This window comes from Capsicum annuum, chromosome 4, assembly GCF_002878395.1.
Source record: "Capsicum annuum cultivar UCD-10X-F1 chromosome 4, UCD10Xv1.1, whole genome shotgun sequence".
NCBI classification, from domain to species: Eukaryota; Viridiplantae; Streptophyta; class Magnoliopsida; order Solanales; family Solanaceae; genus Capsicum; species Capsicum annuum.
Genome location: NC_061114.1, coordinates 224139559 through 224146905, shown reverse-complemented (window position 1 = coordinate 224146905; position 7347 = coordinate 224139559). Strand labels below are relative to the sequence as shown.

At 31.6% G+C, this 7347-nt stretch overlaps 1 pseudogene; it reads right to left on the bottom strand.

Annotated features, from left to right (window-relative positions):
• Positions 1 to 5465: 5465 nt before the first annotated feature.
• Positions 5466 to 6951, bottom strand: LOC107869436 (annotated as a pseudogene).
• Positions 6952 to 7347: the final 396 nt, after the last annotated feature.

Below are 7347 nucleotides of genomic sequence, written 5' to 3'. Positions count from 1 at the left end.
GGCTATAAAACTTTTAAATCTAATTTTGAGTTGGATTTCAAGTTTGAAAAAGTGTCTCAAATCTTTTTCCAACTCAGACAATAAGTGAAATCTTAGTAGTTCAGCTATCTTAATTTTTATGTAGATAGTGCTAAATTTTTAAAAAGAAAAAGCCCAATGTTATTTCATAAGTAGGAATTGAAGAGAATAGAATGTGCACAAGTCATATCATATTTTTATATGAGGTTATTTTATAAATAGGGATTGAAAAGGACAGGGTGCGAAAAACCTTATCATATTACCTTATCATATTTTTATATTAGGTTAGAAGGTTTGTTTTCGATCAACACTCATTTCAAAGAAGGTACTCCATCTTCATAAATTTTTAATAAAGTATTTTCTTCTCATCTTTGCAAAAGATGCAATCAAACACAATTCCATAATTTCAAACAAAGTTTTTTCTTTTTTAAAAAAAAAGTATATTTAAAATTTATGGTCAAACTCCTAGTAAGATTGTGCAAATGAATTTTATAGTAGAAGTTGAAAACTTCTAGTTCAAAATATGTTAAGTGTAATCACTACACCAGAACAATCTTGTCGGTGTTGGACAATATTTTCTAATTCCCATAGGTATCTCCCTTTTTTTATTTTTTATTTTGTGTGTTAGTGATTTTTTTTTTTAATCCGTCCCATAAAAAATATCATTTTTATTTGTTTGATAATTATTTAATAAAATAATTTTATTTTTATTCTTATTAATTAAATGTAATAATAATAATAATATATTTTTTAATAAAAATAATTTAATAAACATCATCAAATTCTTTTTTTTACTTTTTAAATTTTAGACACGATTAAAATAAGCTACATAAAATGAAAGGAAATAAATATATTGGTAGGGAAAAGTTGGGTACTGAGGAGAGGGTTTGGTGATAGTTACAGTGATATATGGCATTGAAAAAGTATTAATGGGAACGCGTAATAGTGTAAATAAAAATTAGAAAGGAATGAGAGCAAAGTGAGGATGAAGCTGTGAGTCACTGCCACTTAATGACACTTACAACACTGGGTCTTTACCTGTTCTTTCTTTTAAAAAATCACTTGAAAGCCATCCTGCCCCAGCCGACTCAGTCAAGCTGATGCTGATGCTCCTTTTTTTTGTGATAAGTAATAACATTTTTTTTTTCCATCCGGTGTTTGATGTTTATATTGGAGCTCCGATTAATTTGGATCGCATACTGCAGGACCCATTAAGTAGCGGCGCTCCCAACAGAGTTTTCTCCATACCCAGGATGGAACCCTCGACCTCTGGTTAAGAGTGGAGCAGCCTCATCCACTGCACTATAACTCATGTTGATGATAAGTGATAACATTTGATACATACTCTCCCTTGTCCCGACTTATAAAAGGAAAATGACAAAGTAATCGGAGTCAGGATTTTCATTGAAGAATTTTAAAAATAAACATATGAATTAATCAAAAAGAATTCAACATTTATTATGTTTATGTAAAAAAATTTAATCATGTAAAATTAATATAAAAATAATATAATTTTTTATAAAAGGGTGACTCTACTCCTGAAATGTGGCATATTAAGACTTTCGTTATGTATAAAGTTTAGAGAAGGATTGAACGACAAGTAATTATTTATTGTATGCAGTGTTGGTTCCACGCTTTCTTCCAACGTAGAAGAGGTCAATTACATGGATAGATTTCAAAAAATAAATAAAGAAATTATTACGTACATTATTTGGCATAAATTCCTTTTAACAGAGACATTAAGTAAGTTTCTACAATCAAAAGTTGTAAACACAATAATCTTTATAACAAAATTGATATGATAATTTGAAAAATAGAACAATAATTATAGTGTGAAAATTATTTTATTTGTGATATATGTGCCTAAAACATGTGTAACACTCACATGTTATTTTTTTTTCTTAATGTTCATACTCTTATCAGAATTATCTGCTACATACCTCGTGACTCACAGCAACTATGAACAAAAGTGAATTTGTTTTTTTTTGTAATCTTGTACGAGCTAATGGAGACCAAATGATTTCTTGGTTTTCAAATTTGGGCAATCTATTATTTCCTGTCGAGAAAAATATCCTTCAAGGAAAACGAAAACTTAAGCCATTGTCAATTTTTTTTTCTTGTCATTTAATTGGTGAAACATATGCATTTAAGTTTCAACTAGTCGTGCGGTTGAATGTATAAGAATGATATTGCATAGAGTAGATATTAATTATAATCTAGTTTTAAATACTTTTTCAATTAGTTTTTACTTTTTCAACTAGTTATACATAAAATATATATACTTTTTATTCATTAATTATAATCTACTTTTTAAATACTTTATATATATATATATATATATATATATATATATATATATATATATAATATTCAATTTTTTTTCTACTTAAAATATTAATTATAATCTACTTTTTACATACATTTTGAACTAGTTTTAGTAATTTTCAATATTTTGAAAGTAGATGTAGATATATATTCAGATTTAGGCCTTTAAGTTGTAATATTTGTCCATTAATTGCTAATTAAATGATTCAAAATCCAATATAAACTTAAAGCCTAAATTTTTCACTCTTCACCTCACTTTTTAATTTCAACAGAGTTTCACTCCTCATTTTTTCATAATTGTGGTTTTTCATTAGCACATGAGTGAAAACATATTTGATCTAGTCTTCGATCACAAGATAATTGTAAAAACTAAATATAATTAAAAAAATAAAAAAAAATCGAAAAAAATGAAAGAACTGACTAAAACCTAAATCGAAAAAAATTAATTTTATGTTGGTTTGATTTGGTTTATAGTTTTAATAAACCGATATGATTAGTTTTTTTTCAGGTATAACATTTCAATTGTTGAATTATCTATAGTGATGTTCGAGCATTGATTATCTAGTGATCTTTCTTCGTTGCTGTTGAATCATATAATGTGAAATTCCATTCAGGGAGTTGTTATAGTAAAGCTATTTTAATATATTATCAACTTCTTCAAATTCTCTTCAGTTTTAACCCCCTTTACCCCTATTCACAAAATAATATCAACATGCTAAAATGAGTTTACGTACAAACTTCTGTAAAAGTTCAAAGTCAATGGTTATCTCATCTCTTAGTCACGTGAACCTACAAATACAATGAAATGAAAGTATAATTAGATACATGTCATTTATATATTATTTGGACTTTACTAATTTCAGACATGCTAGTAATCGTATCTCACCTAATACTTCTTTATATACGATATTCCATGAGTATTTTCCTGTCTTCCAGTCAGGTAGTTCCGTCAAACCCAATACTTTGTTGTGGCCATTGATATTCCTCTGAAAAGTGAGACATATAAAGTTGCCCATATGAAAAACATATCGTGATAGTTACAATCCAACATTTGGGATTGTTTCATGATACGCCCAAATTACACGTCTCTTACGAGAGAGTAAGCGGTCATTGTCAAATATATAACCTAACTAGGTTGGGGTCGAATCTCACAGAGAATATGGTGTCAATTTAAGTTATTTGTGAGGCAATCAACTGATAGTTAGTAACTTCCTATAAATGGGGGTTTAAGAGTTTGAACAAAAGTTATGTAACACTTCTATTCAACAACTTGCAACTATTATTTTAATGTTTCAAAATAATATTATGGAAAATCAAAGTTGTGATCACTATGATTCTTAACCCTTACTGACTAATAGTTGTAGTATTGGATTCTTGTGACTTATGGGAAACACTAAATTATCATTATCGACAACCTATCTAAGTGTTTCTCAACCTACCTTGATGTTGAGTTCCCTAATTCTCTCAAACTTAGGAAAACCTTCCATTCATACTGATTTTATCTCGAGTTGACTAATCTTGTTACAACATTAATCATTAGATGGAAAATTAACCTTCCCAAATAGGCAAATACTCATTGATAATTCACCACCTTTAGTTGATTTCTCAGTTCAAGCAAACCAACACAAGACTAGATCTATTGTTTGCAACCAATAGACAACAATTATTGCTAAGGAATTATCAAGATGTTCCCACAATCACAAGAATCTTAACCAACTACCAAATCAATATAGGAATAATCATAGATCCTACAACTCTAGTTGTGGATTTTAGTTCCACATGAGATAAAAAGAGATAACAATAATTGAATCCATAATTCAAAGCAAATAAACTTACAAAAAATGAAATCAAAGGTTGATTCCCTTCAAAGTTCAAGAGGAATTTCCCAAAACAACAATGAAAATGTACTTTTGATCCTTCACAAATTAATCCTCAATTGAAGGAGTTCAAAAGCATGTCTAAGAACCCTAAAAGAGAGATTTAGGTATATTTGTATGTCCTAAATTGTGTCCAGGCGTGTATATATACATATATTGTTCAATCTTCCAGTGTGTCCATCAAAATTGACCAATATTTTCCAACCTCCAAAGTTGACTACGTGTTCAGCTGCCCTTCCAATTTGGTGTGCCAATTTGATTAAAATAAATGTGCCACCTCCCTTTTAGAAGCTACACGCACCATATAGTCAAATATTTGTGCCTTTTCTGAATCCAGACATATTTTGTACACGTCCATTGGCCACTCCATCATTCCACACGCGCCCAAGACATTCCAGAAGTCTAAAAGTGCGTCAATCTGCGTATTGTGCCTTCGTTAAGCTATTCCGAACCTTTTCGAGTTGTTCTCACTTGTTTTGAAGCTTGTATATACTTCATATATCATCATAGTCGATTCACCAAGCATCCTATAACTTTAAACAAATAATTTAAAGCTCAAAATAACACAACATCCAACACGACGAACTAGAAACACGAACTAAGCATAGGCTAATTTCACTTTGATCTTTAACTCAAGTTTCAACTCTTCCCTCAACTCATGTGCACTTTGTACATTCCTAACACTTAGTTCCACATATAATAACACATTTAAAACCATAAGGAACACATAGAACGCAATAGAATCCAACGAGATAGGCTAGACGAGCAACTAGCATATGCTAGAAAGACTAGTTTTATCTATTGAACTCTAATTGACTCTTTTAAGTACCAAATTGCTTCGAATTCTCATTGAGCCATATAAACATACGTTTTAACACATTTATCTCATTATTGGCCATTATAGCTTAGAATCATCCTCAAAACAAGGCTAAAAAGGCTAGAATAGTGATGCTAGAATGCATAAATACACCCAACATCATTTGACCTTGTGCTTTATTTATCGTGATAGCAAAACAGACATATTGAAAACTATTTTTGGATAAATTTAAAAGCATATTCTTTATTTTTTTTATGAAGGTAGTGGTACTCTTTGAATAAACACATGTTTGGTAGCAGATTGATCAGTTTTTATTTTGGCATATATGACGTTATTGTCAAAATTAACCTCTACAAAATCAACAGTGTTCCATTCGATAAACCATTTGATGGGTGCAGATTCCTGAGCATCATGATGGGAGCATTTTCTTTCAAAACCAACCTATTACATGTAATTGAAATATTCAACGTCAGCTATGTATTTACAAACACCTAAGTTGTTCAGCCATATCTTGCTAATGGAAGTTGCAAAATTAGTGGATTGTAAATAACATAAGGAACTTAGTTTATGTACCTATGTGCAGTCCATTTGGTGATAAGGTATCCGGATATTCTTCTTGATAGTAGTTGTTCGTGTCATCTTCAGCAGAATCAAAACTGATATATATTTTGCTTTCACCGGAAAATTTGGGCATCAACCTTTCATTTATTTTTATTCTTTTTAAAAGAATAAAAGGAACTACTACATTCCCTGGTAAAAACATCAAGCCTTAACCAAAATTTTGTTCAACTTGTTTTTCACTATACAAAAGAGACTTAGCACAACACTGGTGTTTGCCAAAAAACCACCTCAAGCTTTAGAAGTCAAATAGAGCAATAAATTAAAATTCAAGGGAGGGACATATTCAAGTAGTTATAAACTCAGCAGAGCTAGGTTTCCTTTTGGAGGAGCCTTTTTTGCAGCTTCAGCAGCGCTGCCTTTTTTGCCTCAATTTCAGCAATAATGGCATCAATCTCAGCTTCCTCAAGTTGCCTAAGCCCATGCTCTTTTGTCATTACAGTAACTTCTATATTCTTTCCACCACTCTCAACAACTTCAAGCAAAGTACGTATTGCCAGTTTCACGGTTTCCTGACCAGATGTTTCTTTGTAGTTCTTCTCCAAGAAATCCCTGATAGAGTTTGAGTTTCTCCCAATTGCATTGGCTTTCCCTGCAGATAATGTTCCAGATGGATCTATTTGATAAAGTGAAGGGGTACCCGTGTAAGGATCAAAACCAATGATCAAGGTTGAAAGACCAAATGGCCTGACACCATCACTTTGAGTATACTTTTGCTGAAGACCAACAATTTAATGTGTTGTGTACTTAACGGTAACCGGATCCTCAACTGTAAGCCTATCAATCTGACATTCGATACGTGCCCAATTTACAAGTATTTGGGCATTTGCTTTCAAGCCAGCATAGGCGAAGGCTATATGATCATCTGAATTTACTATCTTTCTTACTGACCTGGAGTCCTGAAGCCTGGGGGTAGATTTCTTCTCAACTTCAAGAACAATGGTGTCAGTGCCACGGACCCCAACGGTGGCAATATCTTTTCGCACGTCTTCAAGTGTGTATTCTACCTGGAATAGATGGCCGTCGAGTGAGAAAACCGTGATCGCTCTATTGTATCTAGCCATTTTTCGTGCTTAATAGTCAAATGTGTGTAATAACTAGGATTCCACTTTGTTATGATCACTGATGGTGCACACAACTCAACATTTTTTAGTTAGGGATAAGATAAAAGGGATAAAATGGAGTGTAGTCTTTCATCAACATTTCATTTAGGTGATCTACAAATTCATTTCTACTTTCTAAGATAGCTTTTTCGGTTATAGACCTTATAGATCTGTAATTTTGGTTCAGAGATGGAAAAATTTCACTTACCAAGCATTTCTCTGGTTTACTCTCACCATTGTGTTTGACAACCATTTGATCTGGAAGAAGAATTAAATTGTTCTTTATTTTGTGAGTCAAATTCACTGAATGTTGGATCCGCTTTGCTCTATATTTGTTGTTAAATGAATCTTTTGCGTACAAGACAACAAATAGGATCTAACCAAACTCGCATCCAATGTCTCTGCTCTGGTAGATTTAGGAATAACTGAGCACTTGACGAAAATGCCTCCAAAGACCGTAACTTTTACACCAAAACATACGTCATTATCCATTATATCACGAAAGCTCCTATCAACTGTTCCAATTATGTGCCGCTTGGCCATGAGTGCTTCATCCCATATTATTAATTTTGCTTGCCTAATCAGTTTA